This window comes from Periplaneta americana, chromosome 7 (genome assembly GCF_040183065.1).
Source record: "Periplaneta americana isolate PAMFEO1 chromosome 7, P.americana_PAMFEO1_priV1, whole genome shotgun sequence".
NCBI classification, from domain to species: Eukaryota; Metazoa; Arthropoda; class Insecta; order Blattodea; family Blattidae; genus Periplaneta; species Periplaneta americana.
In genome coordinates this window covers 29,724,600-29,746,637 of record NC_091123.1, presented here as the reverse complement: position 1 = coordinate 29,746,637, position 22,038 = coordinate 29,724,600, and the positions used below count along the sequence as shown (strand labels likewise).

At 36.7% G+C, this 22,038-nt stretch overlaps 1 protein-coding gene across 3 annotated transcripts in view; it reads right to left on the bottom strand.

Annotated features, from left to right (window-relative positions):
- Positions 1-22,038, bottom strand: part of LOC138703025 (uncharacterized) — a 601,413-nt gene that overhangs the window by 344,005 nt on the left and 235,370 nt on the right. The window lies entirely within an intron of this gene.

Sequence of the window (22,038 nt, the reverse complement as noted above, 5' to 3'; positions counted from 1 at the left end):
AAATCATAATAAATTAAAACATTGTTACCTTATACAGGGACATAATTTTATTTTTACTAACATTTTTAATATTAACTTGCCTATACCTCTGGATCAACGCCGTTTGCTACCCCCTTCCAAGACTGGAGTGCGATGATACTGGCGTAATATACAAACAAATCACTTTACTAGGTATAGGAGGGAAGAAAAGTAGTTCATCCATTTACGTAAACTAGGAAGTATGGCGCTTTTGAGTTTGATCACTTTCATTAGGTTTTTAGTTTATTCAAAATACAGTTCAGTATTAACAATGAGTGCTTTTACTCATGAATTGAGCTGTCCATGTGGACGTATTCATTATGCAGTGTATATTATACTGTCTACAGCACATTAGCGTACAATATAGAGAATGAAGTTAAATTGAAAAATAATCATAATATGGATATTTAAACACATTTTTTAAAATGTGGCCGTTCATTTCGATACAAGCTTCAGTTCTAATGTGCATATAATCGCACTATAAACTACTGTACCTAATCCCAATTACCAGTTTCTAGTAACTCATGTTGAAATAATTCTGTAGGCCTACCTACTCTATAAAAAAGTACCTTACGTACTGTAAATTCAATCTTCACTTCTGCCCGATCCGAAAAGATAAAATTACTCAGACATACTATCTACTGTCCGTCCAAGTGGTTATGTCGTAGGGTCGTAGAACGGGAGAAAATCACGTGACAGTTAATTACTTAACGAGGCTCTTTTATTTAAGTTATTTTAAACAGTTGTATAATATTACGTAGACGTCCAATTCCTAACAGAAATTAATGTTCTCAGAAAAGAGCTAAGACAGCCCAGCCATTAGCTGGCGAATAAAAGCTGGTGGGGGAAACCCGGATACGACGTAGGGAAATGGACGACAGTACCTGTGCGAAAATGATTCAATATTGAAAGCTCTTTCGTCACTAGAAAACGCGAACATATTTTTGGAACGTACTGTTTACTATGACCGTAAGGCTACTATGACTGTATATGCGGTCTTGGATCTGTGTGGAGGACGATTGAAATTCATTAGTAGAAGGGGTGGGAGTGAAGTACATTTCAAAACTCAGTACAATAAAAATTGAAGTAAAAATAAAATGATGTCCCTGTATTATGTTTAATTGTGTACTTTTCTTTACAGGACATGTTCAGAAAGTCCGTCAACTTCAATGCACTTTGCAGCTCTTGTAGACAGCTGCTATGTTGCTGATGTGAGCTGATTTCGACATTCTTTACTTGAGCACAAGCATGTAAAATACGAGCGAGAAGTTCCTCCCTTGTTTCCACTTTGCGCTTGTAGACTTCGCTCTTAAGCCAACTCCACACAGTAATCGAATGGAGTAAGGTCGGGTGACCTCAGTGGCCAAGAAGTGACTACCGCGACCGATCCAACGCTCAGGATAAGTTTCATTCATCTTACTACAACTTAATTTCGTTTTGGATGTGTTCGCATGTGAGTACATTTGAAGAACACATTAAATCCAATTTCATAATAAAATTTCAATTAATAATCCAATAATAAATATAAATGTAATCCATCTCCACCAAAACATAAACTGCACCTTGACCTGAAATAATTTATCAAATTAAATTAAGAAAATTTGAAACCCTAAAAATTTACATGAGACTGACGCCCGTGATTTTCAAACAGCTGTATGTCAGATAGAGGGCATATGTGCATATAAACTTTTTTGTTCAGAATTACCATGTACCATTCCTCCTGACTCACCCTGTATGTTAAAAATAATATAGTGAATTTATATTACCGTGCATCTCTAATAAAGGAAATGTTATGTTTTATTTAACGACGCTCGCAACTGCATAGGTTATATCAGCGTCGCCGGATGTGCTGGAATTTTGTCCCGCAGGAGTTCTTTTACATGCCAGTAAATCTACTGACATGAGCCTGTCGCTTTTAAGCACACTTAAATGCCATCGACCTGACCCGGGATCGAACCCGCAACCTTGGACATAGAAGGCCAGCGCTATACCAACTCGCCAACCAGGTCGACCTAATAAAGGAAAGTTTAAATCTATTTGGTAGATGATCTTACAAAAAAATAAGCAGGCAGTCAATAGCCATCACATAGCCTACTATAGACGTCATACGATATACCTCGTGAGACCGTCGATTGACTTAGTTTTGCAGGACATGCCCCAACCCTCGTATAAATTTAGACTCAAATAATGGAACAAAACTGTCGAATAAACTAAACAAAAAAACAGACACGAATTGTTTTCAAAGAGAGGGTGTGGCTAGGAGTTAATAAAATGAATTGGCACAAACGCCTTGAACAGGCCGATATTTCTTACGTCTCAACGTACCGTTTTACTCGGAGGGAGTGATAAAAACTGCATATAATAAATGTTTAATGGCACTGTGAAAAAGTTTTGAAAACTACCTCTGAGCCGTTGAAGAGGTTACCCACCCCTGGTGCACACGTTAGCTGAAGGTCGTAAAATTTATAGCCTCTAGGTAGCCTTGTAAGGTATTGCCTCGCTACCCAACTACATTAATATCGGGCATGTGGATAAATATTATGCCAGGCTCCACACCTGGCAGCACGGCCAGCAACGCTAGCTTGAGAAATAACTTAATTCATTCACATACTGCTTCGCTTTCCAGCCTGCGGCCGCATATTAATATACCAAGCAGCCTCAGGCCTCCTACAAACGCCCGCTAACCATTTACCCATTAATACATACATTTATTATTTACTCACTAAATTAGTTCCGTGTGGGAAGCGTTGTATAACGAGAATCATCACGTATTAACCATATTGCGCTCATTCCGTCAAATTGCTTCGATCAGCACTTTCTCGGTCTATTTATCACTCATTTATCTCTGGGATTATATACAGGATGGAAGTGAAATAACCTTGCAGATTAAAAGGGACGATAGGGTACACTGAAATGAATAGAAAACCTATATTACGTTTTGTGATTAAATGCACGGTTAATCAGAAAATTAAGTTTGAAGTTCCAGCAGTCCGACAACACACGCTTCTCGTGATACAAATTTAAGAGATCAACGAACTCGGTAACTCGGTGTGTCTCGCTAGATGAGCTTCTTGTGTGCCGCTGTGTTGTAACCAACACACAGCGTACGATTGCTTGAATTTAGAGGTTTTAAAAATTAAATTTACACGAAAGCCGTCCACGCTATTGAAATACGCCAAAGAGATAAATTATTCATTACTAGCCGTACCCGTGCGCTCCGCTGCACCCGTTAGAAATAAATATAAAGTAATTACATAATTAAAATAGGACGTTTGATCCAGGGAACATTCGTGTTTGATAGAAGGATAAATCGTTTAATATGTTACTTAATCTAAATTGCATCCAAATAATTAAAATGCGATCATTTTGGTCCAGAGACACTCATTTGGGGCAATGACAATTCCTTTAACATGTTTCTTAATTTTTATTACATGCAACCATAGTTTAATGGACATTGACATCATTTAGATTTAATGTGTATATATTATTTTACTTGTTATAGGTTTCCATTGAATTATGGTAATAACTTAATTTTAACCCTTGTTTTCTATGTATTCAGTAAATGGCGCTTGGCCCACTATGGTTATGAACCCTTCAAATAACTTAAATTATATTATATTATATTATATTATATTATATTATATTATATTATATTATATTATATTATATTATATTATATTATATTATATTATATTATATTATATTATATTATATTATACACTCAGGGACAAAAAAAACCGGACACTTCTATATTTGCTTGTATTTTGTTGCCAATTATTTCAAAATGAAACAAAACCCATTTAAACACAATAATGTTTCATTTAGCACCTTATACGACAACATTTGAAAAAAAAAAATCTCTGATGAGAAAATTTACAAAAAATTACAAAGGGCGTATAACTATGGCATCGTTTGGTCTAACTGTTTTTTCATTTTATGGTGCCTCAAACATTAAAAACTCTTTTTAGTAACGGGTATTACCCCTTCTGGCTTGAATAACTGCATCCATACGTCTTGGCATGCTCTCAATTTGGTTAGCAATGTCTTCTTGAGGAATAAGTTCCCATTCTTCGCCAAGTGCTCGCCTCAACTCTTGTAACGATTCTGGTCTCGGTCGTCTATTCTTAACACGCCGTCCCAGCATGTCCCACACGTGTTCAATTGAGTTCATGTCTGGACTCCTTGCTGGCCATGGAAGAACATGGATTCTCACTTCTTGGAGATAATCTCCGACCGCAATTGGCAATATGCGGCCGTGCATTATCATGCATTAAAACAAAATTATCGCCTACAAATTGGCCAAATGGCACAACATCATCAGCCAAACATTCATTTATATACCTATCAGCTGTTAGTTTTCCATTTTCAACAAAAACCAACTCTGTACGAGCATCCGTACACACTCCTGCCCAAACCATCACTCCACCACTTCCATACGGCACATTTTCGGAAATGCAACACTGTGAAAATCGTTCTCCTCTCCTTCTCCAAACTCTTTCACGTCCATTAGGTGAGCACAGATTGAAACGGGACTCATCGGTGAACAAAACACAGCTCCACTGTCCATTTCTCCAATCCCTGTGATCATTTGCAAAACGCAGTCGTTCAACTCGATGCATCCTGAGAAGTCAGGGACCAGTTGCAGGTCTACTTGATATCAGTCCACTTGCTTTCAACCTCCTTCTAACTGTTTTGGCCGAAATTAGGCGTCCATGCATGTTAACAAATTGCTGGACTACACTAGTAGCTGGCAGGTTGCGCTCCCTAAGAACTCTCAACACCATATACCTGTCTTCATTTGGATTTGTAGCTCTTGGACGACCCGAACCTGGTCTTCTGGTATATTCTAGGGTCTCTCTATATCGTTTTATGGCATCATGGGTTGTGCTTCTAGCCATATTCATAACATTTGCAATGTAACGTACACTGCGTCCATCATCGTAAAGGGCTACAGCTCGAGCCACATCTTCAGGTCGCATCTTGTTTTAAGATAAATGTTACAACCCCACTTAAACTCAGAAATGTAAAAATAAAGAAATAACGAATGATAACGATAATGAAGCACAAATAGTTGAGACAAAATTGTTATAGCTGAGACTCCGAAAGCAAAATTGGAATATTTGGTTGTAATGGCTTGTTTATAAAACAAAAAATAATCAACAATGTATACACGTCTCCATAACAACAGATGGCTACCATAATATTGTATGAGAAGATGTTTTGCAAAATACCAGCAAATATTAAAGTGTCCGGTTTTTTTGTCCCTGAGTGTATTATATTATATTATATTATATTATATTATATTATATTATATTATATTATATTATATTATATTATATTATATTATATTATATTATATTATATTATATTATATCAGAAGTTACTGTAATAACATTATAGCATTATGTCCATATAGAGAAACTACACTTTCCAATGGTGAAATAATAATTAGTTATACAAATCGGTTAATTTAGCTTCCGATATTATTTCATACAAACACAGTAACATTCTCTGTAGGCTATCTTTCATAGCTTTCGATTGTTGCTGTCCAAGGCCCCTTATAGCCGAAGTCATTTTTTTTTAATTCATTACACGGCCTTAGATGGCAATTATTTTAATTTTAAAACTCATTTATCTCATTAAATATCAATCCTATCAAAATTTTTCAAGGAATAAAACTTATTGCAAATTATTTTTAAAGAAATTTTTGTTATGTAACATTTTTCACAAAAATCAATAAGCGAGATATTTCGATTGATTTAATTCAGGCCCCCTTATAACCCGCCTTTTAAATAATGTATTTTGAATGCCATATAGCTTAAAATCTAAGTTACAACGAACTTAATTTATATTCCAATTTTCATCGAAATCGTTCAGCCATTATCGCGTGAAAAGGTAACAAACATACAGACAGACAGACAGACATACAAACAAAAATTTCAAAAAAGCGATTTTCGGTTTCAGGGTGGTTAATTATATATGTTAGGACCAATTATTTTTGGAAAATCGAAAATTACCAGAAAAATTTCGGCTACAGATTTATTATTAATATAGATTAGTTTTTCTACTGTACCTAAATTAATGGAAATTTTGCAAAAAAGAAATGTAACAAATATCCTGCTTCAAAACGTTTGCAATATTTACACTAACAATAAAATAAATATAAAATTTAATAATTTTACTTCTAACTATAGATCCATAAATCAAGGAGTACGACAAGGTTGCCCATTGTCACCAAGTCTTTTCAATATATACATGGATGAAATAATACGCCTTTGGTATGAGGAGTACAAATTAGGAATTCAAATTTCAAGTTCCATAAGACTAAACACAGTTCTTTTCGCGGACGACCAAGTATTAGTTGCAAACTCCGAAGACAATTTACAGATGGGTATATTTAAACTAAATAAAATCATAGAAGAACATGGCATGAAGATTTCACCAGAAAAGACCAAAATAATGGCATTTGAAGGTACAAACCCAATCCGAAGCAAAATTGTTGTTGAAAATGTGATTTTAGAACAGATAAATTCCTTTTCATACTTAGGATGTAATATATCATACGAAGGAGAGAATGATGTAAGCAGAAAAATTAACAAATGTTTACAAATATTACGACTGCTAAACCATACCCTAAAATCAAGTTTAGTACAGAAACATTCCAGAATAAAGCTATATAAAACCCTTGCACTACCAACTCTCCTCTATGGAAGCAAAATTTGGGTTCTGAAACAAAGAGATATCGGCAGATTAAGAGCAGCTGAAATGAAATATCTGCGACGAACTTCAGGATACACACTTCTGGACCACAAGAGGAACGAGGATATACTGCAGGAACTCAACATGCAACCATTAGAAGAAAAAATTACAGATTACAGAAACAGATGGCTTGAACATATTTCTCGTATGGAAGCTGGCCGGACACCCCAAGAAATGCTAAAATACCACCCTTAAGGACGACGACGACCTGGACGTCCACAGACACGTCTATTGGATCCTATATAGCTGGAACCGAAACAGGCCAGCAATGGCCTAATTTCGTGCCTGGAATATGATGATGATGATGATGATGATGATGATGATGATGATGATGATGATGATGATGATGATGATGATGATGATGATGATGATGATGATGATAGTTTTCCTATCGATATGGACAAAAATCGCGATCCTACTCGCAATAGTTACCGAATAAGAAATTGTTAAACATTTGGGGAGGGGGAACTTTTTTCTGAAAAAAAAAAAAACTACGAACTTTCCACGAATATGATATTATAGTTTTTTGTTACATACAACATGAGCTATTCGTTCTGAAAATCTGCAAGGCTATTTCACTTCCACCCTGTATAAAGTAGTTTTGGGGTGGTATCCGTTGGTCTTCCGTACGATTTACATCTTTCAACAAATTTTAATGTAGAACTGCATCTTCGTATTCGGCACATCTCCCGGTAGCAGTATCCAAAACAGAATGTTACATTAAAACTATGACTAAGTCGCTTGGCGATACCTCGAATATTAATGTGTTTAACCTCCTGAGTCCTCAAACATTTGTTGTTTTATTTTTAAAGTTCAATATATATCTACACTTCAAAATAAGTCTCTGACATGAGGAAAAATACTGAAAAATTCTGCAGATTACAGTTAGGACACAAATACAGGTATATTATAGGTCTACTATACCCGAAGTATAGTAAGTATGATTAAATTTAAACTGAAAATTAAAGAAATTATTAAGGAACTTATCATAGAATAAGTGAATACGTTCAAATATCTAGGCTGCAACGTCACTTATAAAAAGAGCCGAGAAATAGATGATAAGCTAAATGCTTTTAATTATTTTTGTGGAACAATACGTCGAACTTTAGGTAGGAAAGTTCGGAAAGAAACATTACTAAAGTTTTACAAAGTGATGGCTCTACCAGCAAAACAATTGGAGGGAGCATATACATCGTATGCCAGAAACATCAATTACTAGAACAATATACAATCACGACGCTCATGGGAGAAGAAACCCAGGAAGACCCACAAAAATATGGCGGGACCAGTTTTGATTTGATTGGAGTGGAACGGATCTTACGGTCCATACCGTAACGCAGATGATGATGATGATGATGATGATGATGATGATGATTAAGGAACTTAACTTAGGGTAATATAATTAATTTGTAAATATTAGTCTTTTATTATTATACTTGTGAATATTGGTTATAAACATTTTCAATTGTGATTGTTCTTTATCATATAGGCTCTTGTTTTTGTAATCTGTGTTATTTTATTGCTTATATTAATTGTATAGTTTATTTTGTCTTCTTCTTCTTTCTGCTTATCTACAGGTCAGTTTACTGCCGACCACAAGCGTTTGCTCATTCGGGGGGGGGGGTGGAAATTCCTCCATTTTTGTATTTCTGTTCTACGTATGTAATACCTTCTTAATGTAGGCTATCTTATTAATGTAAATAAATAAATTGTTCTTGTTAAAAAATTTAATTTGCTTCTTACGTGCTCACATTTGGACGTCACCCTCTCCACAAGTCTCATATTATAGTAACGTTAATTATTTAAGCACAATTGATAGTACTAATGTACAAAAATTGTCAAATAAACTAAAAAAAAAAAACGTGCTCACGATATCTGACACTTGGCAACAGTTTCCATAACAACTCGAAAGTCTACATAATCCCCTTCTATGAATGAGGGAGTCTCCAAGGAGAAGACGGCCGGAGGAAGGAGCTCATCACTTACGACACTTAGGTAGTCAGGGTTAATAACGCATGAAGAACACCCTCCTTCCCGTCCCAGCGTGCACTCACCAGGGAGGAACTGTTTACTCTTCATGTCTTTGAATAGAATATTGCGATATACGGACAGCATTAATCATCATACCATCGCAAATACATGTACAGACACGAACATTTTCCTTCTTTTATACTAATAATTTTTTTAGTTGGTTATTTAACAACGCTGTATCAACTACTAGATTATTTAGCGTCAATGAGATTGATGATAGCGAGATGGTATTTGGCGAGATGAGGCCGAGGATTCGCCATAGATTACCTTGCATTCACATTACGGTTGGGGAAAACCTCGGAAAAAAGCCAACCAGGTAATCAGCCCAAGCGGGGATCGAACCTGCGCCCGCACGCAACTTCAGATCGGCAGACAAACGCCTTAACCGACTGAGCCACGCCAGTGGCTAATAAAATTTATTATTATTATTATTATTATTATTATTATTATTATTATTATTATTATTATCTATAGGCCTACATCACGGCTTAGCAGCGTGTCTAGTCAGACTTCACAATGTGCACTCGCCTTCTTTTTCTTAGTCGTCTTACTTCTCTTCTTTGGCGCGTAGTGGTATTCTAGTTTACTTAGAAAGGCTTCCCTCTTGCCATTGTTTCTACTAATTACTGCGGTATTGGCAAATTACTTCCTCCATCCCTTTTACTTTTAACTATTTTGTTATGGTTTTATTTCATTTTTTGGTCTATTGTATATTCATTCTCTTTCCTTAAGAATTTCATTTCCAAGTATCGTACTTTCAAACATTTTCTTTTAAAGAAACCCAGTTTTCACTCTCGCTAATGTTATAGAGAATTACTTTTAAAACTTCATTCTTGTTTCTTACTTCGTTTTATTTCTAAATTTACTAACACATATATTTATGACTTCAGTTATACAGGGTGTCCACATGAAACCTTTACAACTTCAGATGTAAATAACAAATTATTGAAACAAGATATCTGAATGCGGTTTCCCTCATGTTAACCAGAAACTGTCAAAGTTTTTATGACAAAATCAATATATCTCTACATGTGCACCTTTAGTTGCACGTAGTACATAAAGCCGATACTTGATTTCCTCCCATGTTCGCTGGAGAATCTGGATATCAACGGCTGACTCGTCACTGAAAACAACAAGACGAAGGAATTCTTTCTCGTCGTCAATTCTAGCCAGATTTTCGATAGCAAATGCTGAGCGGCATGGACGATCATTTAGCTGAAGAGCTTGCTCTAGCTGAACTTGTACGCATACAGCCTCAGATTCTTGTGAAGGACTTTGTGAACATTCGAATGCGGGAAGTTCAATTCCCTGACGGCAATGCGAATGGGCTTACAAGGCTTCGGACAAATGCACCTTGCACACGTTCAACGTTCCCCACACTTGTACTTTGCCGCCCACTGCCCTTTTGTCGCAACACAATCCGAGTCTCCATACATTTTTAATTAAATTAAATTTTGGTTTATTTAACAACGTTCGCAACTGCCGAGGTTATATCAGAGTCGCCGGTGTGCTGGAATTTTATCCCGCAGCAGTTCTTTTACATGCCAGTAAATCTACTGACATAAGCCTGTCGCATTTAAGCACACTTAAATGCCATCGACCTGGGCCGGGATCAAACCCGCATCCTCAAGCACAGAAGGCCAGCGCTATGCCGACTACACTACCCAGGCCAACCCATACATTTTTGGTGATGGCGGTTCTCTTCCATATTGGGTCCGGACGTGACGTTGCACCTGTGTATCTGATCGTCTCTCGAAAATCCAGGTACACACTGTACCATCTCCTGAGGTATTCACATCTCCTTCACTGTCAGATATCAGATTTCACCAAATTCACACTTGCAATAAAAAAAACGCATTTCAACAATCCAACAAAATTCCCATAAAACTTTGACAGTTTCTAATATACATGCATAAAACCGCGTCTAGATATCGTGTCTCAATAATTTATTTAAATATGAAGTTATAAAGGTTACATGTGTACACCCTGTATTACCAGTTGTTCTGGATCATTGTAAAACTTGGACTCTCACTTTGAGAGAGGAACAGAGGTTAAGAGTGTACAAGAATAAGGTGTTTAGAAAAATATTTGTGACTAAGAGGGATGAAGTTACAGGAGAATGGAGAAAGTTACACAACGCAGAACTGCACGCATTGTATTCTTCACCTAACATAATTGGGAACATTAAATCCAGACGTTTGAGATGGGCAGGGCATGTAGCACGTATGGGTGAATCCAGAAATGCATAGAGAGTGTTAGTCGGAAGATCTGAGGGAAAAAGATCTTTGGGGAGGCCGAGACGTAGATGGGAAGTTAATATTAAAATGGATTTGAGGGAGGTGTGATATGATGGTAGGGATTGGATTAATCTTGTTCAGGACAGGGATCGATGACGGGCTTATGTGAGGGCGGCAATGAACCTCCGGGTTCTCTAAAGGCCATTTGTAAGTATTATTATTATTATTATTATTATTATTGCTATTATTATTATGACGGTGTAGAGAGAAGCGTGCACAATAATGGGCTTACAGAGGAAGATGCGGCAGACAGAGATTCATGGAGAACTGAAATTAAGTTTGGGTGAAGGAAAAGCATTATTTTATTCTATGAAAAATTCCTGTTAAAAATTATTTTTTTTCTTGAAGTGTTTTTCCCAAAAATCGTATCCCCTGCACATCTAGAAGTATTCAAGGTGGGAAATTTTGAAATGAGCATACGGTATAGTTACGCACTTATTGTGCACTCGTCTATTTCGCCTCATGCCAAATCACAACTGAATAATATTAGTTTTAAAAACATATTACAATCCTTCATGTAATATAATAAAAGCTTTCAATTAAGTTATACGAACTCCTCTTAAGTTTAGAAATGGGCTCGTTCACATTGTTAGTTCGAACATTTACACATAGCCTACATTTATCTAGTAGGCGACATAACTTTTCACAGATACACATCGTGTTCACCGTGGCCCGTGGTGTGCAACTAGAAAATGGGTGACAATCCTGCCATCTATCCGCAATATGCGGAACCCGAATCACATAAAGTGAAATGCGTAGGCATTGAATACATACATACATACATACATACATACATAATTCCAGTCCACGCCTGTGGAGTAACGGTTAGCGCATCTAGCCGCGAAACCAGACGGCCCGGGTTCGATTCCCGGTCGGGGTAAGTTACCCGGTTGAGGTTTTTTCCTGGGTTTTCCCTCAACCCAATATGAGCAAATGTTGGGCCCCGGACTCATTTTACCAGCATTATCACCTTCATCTCATTCAGACGCTAAATAACCAAAGATGTTGATAAAGCGTCGTAAAATAACCTACTAAAATAAAAATATATACATACATACACACCCGATATGACGTAAGCATTTCCATGGCAACTGAATTGGAATTTTCGTCCCACAAAATGCTTTAATTTTTTCTATTGGTGTAGGTTGAATATATACGTTACACGTGAAACAAAGTTTCTCTTTTCTTTAACACGCAAATCCAAACAATAATTAATAATTGAAAGTGAAATTGTTGAGCAAAAAATTTGACATTGATAATTAGCATTACTGAAGATTCGGAAGTCTATTAGGAGGTGTGTGGTCCTGCCGCAACCTTAAACGATGACCATGAATTTTACACTGCTGAGAAATGAATGAGACAGCACGTCTAATCCTTGGTAGCAAATGATGATACATATGACAATTTGCGAAGCACACGTGACAGCTGCATAAGTACTGCACAAGTGCTCTCTCGCTCTTCCTTCCTATCTCTCTCTGCCTCGGCATTACGACATAAGAAACCACACAGGCACGTGGAAGCAAGTTTTCCTTTGCAGGAGGTGATGACGTGGGTCACAACATTATCTCATGGTAAGAACTGTACTCAGCGTGAAGATTCATAATTATGATTCCGGTATGCAGTCTGTCTGAACACAGTAACTTTTTCTCAACTACGGACGGATTTTGTTCATATTCATTATCTATTTATCCGAGAAACAAAGATAATAACTTCAGTAGGTAAAACATTGTCAAGCAAAGTAGAGTCGTGGTCTAGGCCTAAGGCATGATTCTTAATCGGGGGTCAAAGGGCAGATTAATGGGAGACCGCGAACGATATAATAGTAATAATAAAAAGGTAAAGGTATCCCCGTAACATGCCATGAAGGCACTTGGGGGGCATGGAGGTAGAGCCCCATGCTTTCCATGACCTCGGCACTAGAATGAGGTGGTGTGGTCGACACCACGCTCTGACCGCCTTTTAACCCCGGGAAAGACCTGGTACTCAATTTTATAGGAGGGTGAGTGAACCTCGGGGCCGTAATAGGCCTAATACAGTGTGATTTATAGAGAACTAACAGCTTTCTTTCTTTCTTTCTTTCTTTATTTCTTTCTTTCTTTCTTTCTTTCTTTCTTTCTTTCTTTCTTTCTTTGAGGTGGATATTGCTCAAATGAAATAAAATAGGCCTTCACAAAATAGAGATTAAATTTGCAAATAATCTGTATTTTCATAAATTTGCACACAAATTAGGGGGTGACTGCCTCCGTGGTATGTTGGTCAGCATGCTGGCTTCCAGATCAGGAGGTCCCGGGCTCGGCTCTCGGTGAATTTTTCTTGAAGAAGAGGAATTCCCTGGGTGTCTAGAGTCTGGAAATTTGTATGAATGTGAGTGTGATTGTGAGTGTGCCGGGTTAATATTAATTAACCAATCATCACAAATATAAAAATACATCAGGACTGTCGCTGGGCAGTAACCTGAACACACGTTTCAACGTCACATTGTTGACAAGTAACTCCATCTGTTAGCACAACCATAAAGCATCTAATAGATGCTATAGTGTTACAACAACGAAAAAAAAAAAAAAAACAAACAAACAAATTAGGAGGTGACTTTATTTGAAGCCACTGTGGCACAACTTCACGATTTTAAAGCAAAACAGCCACTGTGCTTCAAAGGGTTAAAACATCATGCCTGGACTTGCGTTGCAAAATGCGAGCAGGTTCGAGTTCTTATGAAAAAGGAATTTTCTCATTAAATATAGGCCAGTGTATGGGACCGTTGCCCAGTCAGTAGCGCCATGAATTTTGGGAGCTACGACAGGTAGCGAAATCCGTTATGAAAACCAGCTATAATGGTTAGGAGTTATCGTGCTGACCTGCAACTTATCAGGTTACTAGTCTGCGGATGGGACCGGGGTGTATAAGGGACTGAGACAGGATGGCCCACCTGTCAGCGTCGAATTTACAAATATCACTCGGGCCACCTATCGGACTTGGACAATCATCCCATAGAACGCACAATGGATGGTTAAATGTAAGGACCAGGCCTCCAAAAGTCAAGCAAGAGACTATACTTAGGCCTAGTACAGTGATAATAATAAGTAATTTCAGTATTTAATTTGAACAAATTATTTCCACGAGTTACATCAGAACTTCACTTGTTCAAAAACAATATTATGAAAATGAAAATGGCGCGTGATCTGAATGGAGTTGCACACAACGTCCGCTATCGGGGTTTTGATAAATGATGTAGAAATTGCCTTGACAACCATATCCGACTTTTATCTCATGTTATTAATGCATTTACATACGGACAGGCACTAACTGAATCCAAATGTCAGAAGAAATGTTCTATATGAAAATTATGTTATGAAAGTAGATTTCTCTGTCATGACATGGAAATATGAATGAAATCTTTTGTCATGTGAGGAACAATATCTGTGTGTAAATATGAAAAATCTGATTGAATTTATGAGTGTGCATTCCCTCAAGCCGCGTAAACAATATGTTCAATCACGCTGATGAGTGGGGATGTGCGTAGAAAGAGCAAGGACTGTTTAAATAAATCTTAATCATGATTTTCAACACATACGAGTAGCATACAATCCCAAGACGCTTTCGGGTCAATTAGTGCAATGCCAAGAATTCATGAATTATTAGCCAGAATTTTATTTTCTTTACAGATATTTCTCCAAACATTTTTGCCTGCTTACATTATTTTGTACTTTTTAAATTATCTCAACTGAATTTTTTGTGCAATTACAGAGCTCTTAACTTTGCAGTTACTTTTTACGAGCCTGACTCAGATTTCGCTAGTGCTGAGAAGTCTGCAGAAATTCGATCCACATATTTTGGTCCACAGACATCCTATCTTTAAAAAAATTGGTCTACTAAAATGTTGATTCCTCTCCATTTTCTCAATCCATTCATTCATTGATCGAGGATAAAATTAAATCACTGTCTACAAGTCTTTTAGGTAAGACATTTACGTAGCAATGAATAATACGGAACAGAATAAGTAAGCCTATCACTTTCATTGGAGCTGTTTCCTATGGAAAATATCAATAATACCATTCAAATTATCAAATTACTTATGCACTGAACGCAATAAAAACCCTTATGCCAATCATCTAACAATTTCTCAGCTAGCTGAGGATCACAGAAAATGCAGTATCTGATTAAGAAATCATAGGCCTACATTTTGAATCAATGCCAAATTGAACAAATTACTGATTGACGGCAAACACAACGAAAAAAATATAATTATGTGACTGTGCACTTTACATATCAGATGCAGCATAGCCAGAAAGGCATGAGTAATGGGAAAGATATCATTGTATAATTTCACTACTCAAGTGAATATTCAATTTGCTTTCGGTGTACTCTATTTCAAATGGAGAAAATAGTCACATAAAAACAAGTGTAGGCCACATAACGGAAGAAAAACAAAACTCAGCGATTAAATAATGTGAACAACAAAATATTTATACTGACACAAAATAAATGTGGACATACAAAGAATGGACGAAAATTTCAAGGGATCAAGAACGTGGACGGAAATTTAAAGCGTAAAAATGTCGAATGATGTGTGGGTCAATATGAAGAAAGTTACGTACAAAAGCATGAACTGCTACAACTTTAAAGTTTTATAACACAATGACTGTACCTGCACTACTTTATGGATCGGAATGCTGAACACTAACAAAGAGACAACGAGGTTCAGAAATGCGATTTCTACGCGAGTTCATAGGATTTAATAGGACCGACCACGATTTTTTTCTTTTTTTTTTCGGAGGAGGAGGAGGGCCCACAGGCAAGCACCGCAGTCTTAGGCTTGTGCAACCCTCTTTATGTAGGAATGATTGTTGAAGTCCTTAGGATCGCTTCTTTCAAGCGCATGATTCGCTGCATGGTGTCATAATATTGATTCATTCAGTTCTGACCGGAAACATGATACTCCGCCTGCCTGTGATGAAAATTGTTTTATCCCTGGTGGGACTCGAACCCACAATCCCCGGTTTAGGAGACCGATGCTTTATCCATTAGGTCACAGGGGTGGTTCCCATGTTAGAAACGATCCTATTAGACAATAATAGAATATTTAAAAAATGTAATATAAAGTTGATGAATACCGTTCAAAATGCACGACCACTTAAGAAGGATGGAATCAAGTAGATATTCCAAGAAATTCTACCAATACAGAGCCAAAGGACGGATAACAAGAGGAAGGCCAGGCATGCAATGGAAGATTAATTAATGGACTTCCTTGAAGACGGAACGGTCTAAAAAGAACAATGCCTGAAGTCAGTGGCGTACGCAGAATTTTGTCAAGGGGAAGAGGTCATTATTAAAATTGTTTACAATTTACGTTATCGGTATTTTAAATTGTGTGTATTATTATTATTATTATTATTATTATTATTATTATTATTATTATTAGCCTATGTTATTGGGTATATTTATTATTATTATACTATGTTCTAATAGCACATATTCATGAATATATTTATAAAATATTTGAAAAGTAATTTTTTCACAGTTATCCAATTTTTAACAAATTGTAACTTATATTTAATTTTATATAATAAAAATTGCTTGTGTCATTATTACACTCACAATAATTATACAAAAGATTGGAGAATGCTGGATTTGCAGTGAAAGACCTGCCCTTGGGCAGAACAGTATGAATAAATAAATGAATGAATGAATATATATATATATATATATCGTTTATTTAACGACGCTCGCAACTGCAGAGGTTATATCAGCGTCGCCGGTGTGCCGGAATTTTGTCCCGCAGGAGTTCTTTTATATGCCAGTAAATCTACTGACATGAGCCCGTCGCACTTAAACACACTTACATTCCATCGACCTGGGCCAGCATCGAACCCGCAACTCAAGCACATAAGGCCAGCACTATACCGACTACGCTACCCAGGCCGACTATATTATATATTACTAGACATTACTTATTTGTATATGATAAGTAAGACACTTTACTTTACATAACACGAAAATCCTTTGAAACAACGAAAATCCTTGGAAACAATCAAATACATTGATATATACGTAATTTATTTTTAAAAGTTCAAGGGGAGGGTTAAACTCGGTTACCCCTCTTTCGTGAGCCCCTGCCTGAAGTTGATGATGATAATGATGACTAATTAAGCGAGAGGACAAGATGGCATTGAATGAAAATTCCTGTAGAGGTATCGTTTGGGAAATTCCAAATATATCCAAAATAAGTGACCTCTATGGTCCGTCCAGAGACTTTGACAAAGCTGTGCTTATGTCTGCAATACAAATAAAAATTATCTGAACAAATTTCTTGAATAGTTGGAGTAAAAACGAGTATATTTTGTTAACTAACGGTGGGTCAGGAACTTTTTCTTGAAGTATTTGTACTTATTATAATATGCTAGGTACAGGCTACAGGATATAGTCAAAACACGGTCACCAACTTCGGTTCAAAGCTGTAAACGATGCGAAGGGATTATTTCTACGCTCGAAAATACCGACAAATCCTCTTATGACTGGTGATGTTTTGCAATAGAGTAACAAAATCCATTTCGTCCATTCACATGGGTGTGACGTAAGTTGTGTCTCACATATCCTCGTAAGTATACGGCATGAAATTCTTCGGTTCATTGTCACCTTGAAAAAAGAAACTCGGATTTGAACCCAGATCTGCGGTATGCAAAACCATTTTACTAACAGTTGTGAGACGTACACTCTACGAAACACGAGGTGGTGTTAGTATTGGAGACTCAGAAAATGAAAGCCTTGATTTTCATAGTAAGCAAATGCATGACCCTTATGAATGTCAATGCAGCGTATATTGTCGATTTTTTCTCTTCTACCCTCTCATGTCTACAGACTTAATGACCACTAATCAAAATGATTTACGTCATGTAACTGGGCAAATAACCAATTGGCAAAGAAACTTCTTGAACAACTTAAGTAATTATTTCTTCTATAGAAACTGAAGACTGGAAGTAAGTTTACAGAATTCCTCACCAGATTCTATTCTAAAATTCGTTCCAATGTTAGCATTGTTTTTGACAGGTCACCGAATGCACGAATTCATACTGAAAAGTTTTGGTTATTTAGCTCGTGGGATTGCAATCTGCGACATAATTCCAGAATAAATCTCAATGATTTGGAAGATTATGCTGACATTCTGTGTATTTTCCTAGACTCGTAAATAACACTGAGCAACAAGAATTTTGTTCCGACTTAAAACAATGTGTCCCTTATGGTTTGATGTGCGCTGAATCCGAAAATGCATTTCTTTTCTTCGTATCACGTAAGGTTTTAAGATATAGGCCTACTATAATTTCACTTTTCGATAAGCGCTCCCCCAAGAAACATCTGAACTTTTCTTATTAACTTCATTAATCTAAAATACAAAAATTGATCTTTTCTTAATCACAATAGGAAAAGGTCATATTCATAAGCAACAAAATGTCTTTACACTTATTTAAGTTTTAATCAATCCACAGGTGGGATTCGAACCTACGCAGCGTTAAATGGTCGTCTCAGACGTTATGCACATCATGGGTGGCTCATTTCTATATTTAGTTCAAATATTAGTGATCAAGAGAGACGTTTTATATAATAGTCTTATTGAATTTGGTATTCCCAAGAAACTAGTTCGATTAATTAAAATGTGTCTCAGTGAAACTTACATCAGAGTCCATATAGGCCAGTTTCTATCTAATGCTTTTCCAATTCACTGCGGGCTAAAGAAGGGAGATGCACTATCACCTTTACTTTTTAACTTCGCTTTAGAATATGCCATTAGGAAAGTTCAGGATAATAGGCAGGGTTTGGAATTGAACGGGTTACATCAGCTTCTTATCTATGCGGATGACGTGAATATGTTAAGAGAAAATCCACAAACGATTAGGGAAAACACGGAAATTTTACTTGAAGCAAGTAAAGCGATCGGTTTGGAAGTAAATCCCGAAAAGACAAAGTATATGATTATGTCTCGTGACCAGAATATTGTACGAAATGGAAATATAAAAATTGGAGATTTATCCTTCGAAGAGGTGGAAAAATTCAATTATCTTTGGGGAACAGTAACAAATATAAATAGCACTCCGGAGGAAATTAAACGTAGAATAAATATGGGAAATGCCTGTTATTATTCGGTTGAGAAGCTTTTGTCATCTAGTCTGCTGTCAAAAAATCTGAAAGTTAGAATTTTTAAACAGTTATATTACCAGTTGTTCTGTATGATTGTGAAACTTGGACTCTCACTTTGAGAGAAGAACAGAGATTAAGGGTGTTTGAGAATAAGGTTCTTAGGGAAATATTTGGGGCTAAGCGGGATGAAGTTACAGGAGAATGGAGAAAGTAACACAATGCACAACTGCATGCATTGTATTCTTCACTCGACATAATTAGGAACATTAAATCTAGACTATTGAGATGGGCAGCGCATGTAGCACGTATGGGCGAATCCAGAAATGCATATAAAGTGTTAGTTGGGAGCCCGGAGGGAAAAAGACCTTTGGGGAGGCCGAGACATAGATGGGAAGATAATATTAAAATGGATTTGAGGGAGGTGGGATATGATGATAGAGACTGGATTAATCTTGTACAGGATAGGAACCGATGGCGGGCTTATGTGAGGGCGGCAATGAACCTGCGGTTTCCTTAAAAGCCACTTGTAAATAAGTAAATAAGTATTAGTGCATAAAAGATAAAAGCAACCGAACTTACTTATGGCTTTTAAGGAACCCGGAGGTTCATTTCTGCCCTCTCATAAGCCCGCCATTGGTCCCTATCCTGAGCAAAATTAATACAGTCTCTACAATCATATCCCACCTCCGTCAGATCCATATTAATATTATCCTCTCATCATCGAACACTGACAAAATATTCTCCAATATCGGAAATAAAAATTCGTCATATTTCTAAAAGGGCCCAACATTGCACATTAAGTGTTTGTAAGCCTCCGAATGAATACTAATTTATGCGACAGAGTGTATTTAGGCATATATTGAGTATGCACACGGGGACTCAGTAGCACTGGTGCTTATCTTATCTCCGTCTATAAAAACCGTTATCTCAGCCATTCTTAAAAACACAATGGAATAATGGAGCCATATCTCCATTGTTTAACGTACAAAAACTACACAGGATATCCAATGTATGATTTTAACTGTTATTTCGATGGAACATGTCGCAAATTTTTTGCAATATAATAATTCATGTCCAGTGTCAGCTGCCGACCTGTCAACGAACAAGCGACCATGTCTTGTTTTCACAGTCAAGCTTATTTTCACAAAACTTCTAGTGAATGTCGCCATATTACCGTATTGCAAGTACGAAGCAGATTAGAGTTACCACAGCTTTGAATTTTTCAACTGGTAATGAAATAGAGAAAAATGTGTTGTAGTTTAGGAAACGCAGAGACGATATACAGATGCGGAAATAAAATTTAGAGCTCCCTTATTGTATAAATTTCGCTTACAACACACTGCGCATGAGCAGTAAACAAGAGCATATATACAGTAGTGGCAAAAAAACCGGATTTCAGAGCCTTGTTCACTCCAAACTGTCGGTGCATATTCCTTGGACATATAAATCTGTGGCCAGGAGGAAGAAGGTCTTAAGTCAATTTTTTGTGAAAATGAGATTTTTATATATTCTGAAAGCAGAAACAATTCTCTACACTCTGGTAAGACGGTTAAAGTCAAATGATAACTTACTCCTGACTGGATTTATAGAGCGTTACCAAATGTCCTAAGTACTTTTTGAATCGAACACACACAGAATAAAGGACTTAAGAATATTTAATACTTTATTCCTTACAAACCATCACATGTTTACTTTCCATCCTTCCCTATTAAGAAGGCCTAACTTGTATTTTAGCCTTTTTATCACATACTGATGCCGTTTCCTTTTAAAACTTTAAGCACCAGGGTAAACAGTCCTATAATTGTTCAAGACCCATTTCGCATTCCTAATAATTTACATTTTTCATTTATTTTGACATGGAAAAGGTCTTTGTTTACATAGTCCCTTCTACTCTGTTTCGGTTCTAGTCTTAAAAAGGCTTAAGTGCAGCTATTTTTGGAAATAATCAAGAAAATTGTTAAATGAGCAACATTACCTATTTTATAAGAAATATAAACAAATAATATCCAGGAAAAATCTCTTAATTAAAAAAATTCTATAATTGACACCAATTTCAATCTTTCTACTGCTCTCTTAAAAAGTATAAAATTTTTACTTAAGACCTTTTTCCTCCCGGCCACAGAAATATAGATAGTTATGCTAATAACGATTTTTGATGTGCAACAGTATTGTTATTAAAACATCAGGAAGTTTTTTTTATGCCAGCATAAATTATCCTCACTAGTGAGATGGCAAATGATTTTAATAGTGTATTGGAAAGAAATAATATGCGGCATTTAGTACAACAAACCAGCTGCGTGGCTGTTGTTCAGCTGCACAGGTGGTTTCGGGTCCAAGGAATATGCACCGACGCTCTGGAGTGAACAAGGCTCTGAAATCAGCTACAAAGGTCGGTCCGGTTTTTTTTGCCACTACTGTACATATGCTACTAGTGGACAGTCGTGCAAAATTGTTGCCTATATACAGGTGAACTCCCATCAAGATTCGCTCCAAATTTTAATTCCATATCTGCATAAGAGAAAAACTCAAAATATTTTAAAGCAACACGGAATGACGTGGAGAAGATGGACCGCCACTTCGCTACTGCAGCCAAATAGACGCTAAAAATAGTAGACGTAGCCAAGTTTCAACACTGACTCTCGAGTCAAATACAAAGAAATTATACAAATCTGGCTTTCAGGTATAGCTCCCTGTGAAGCTGACTTCACATCTACACCTGAAAGCCAGATTTGTATAATCCACGTCGCTGTTCGTTAACAGGAAACCTCAAATTTAAGTCAACAGAGCTTGGTGTGCACTCAGT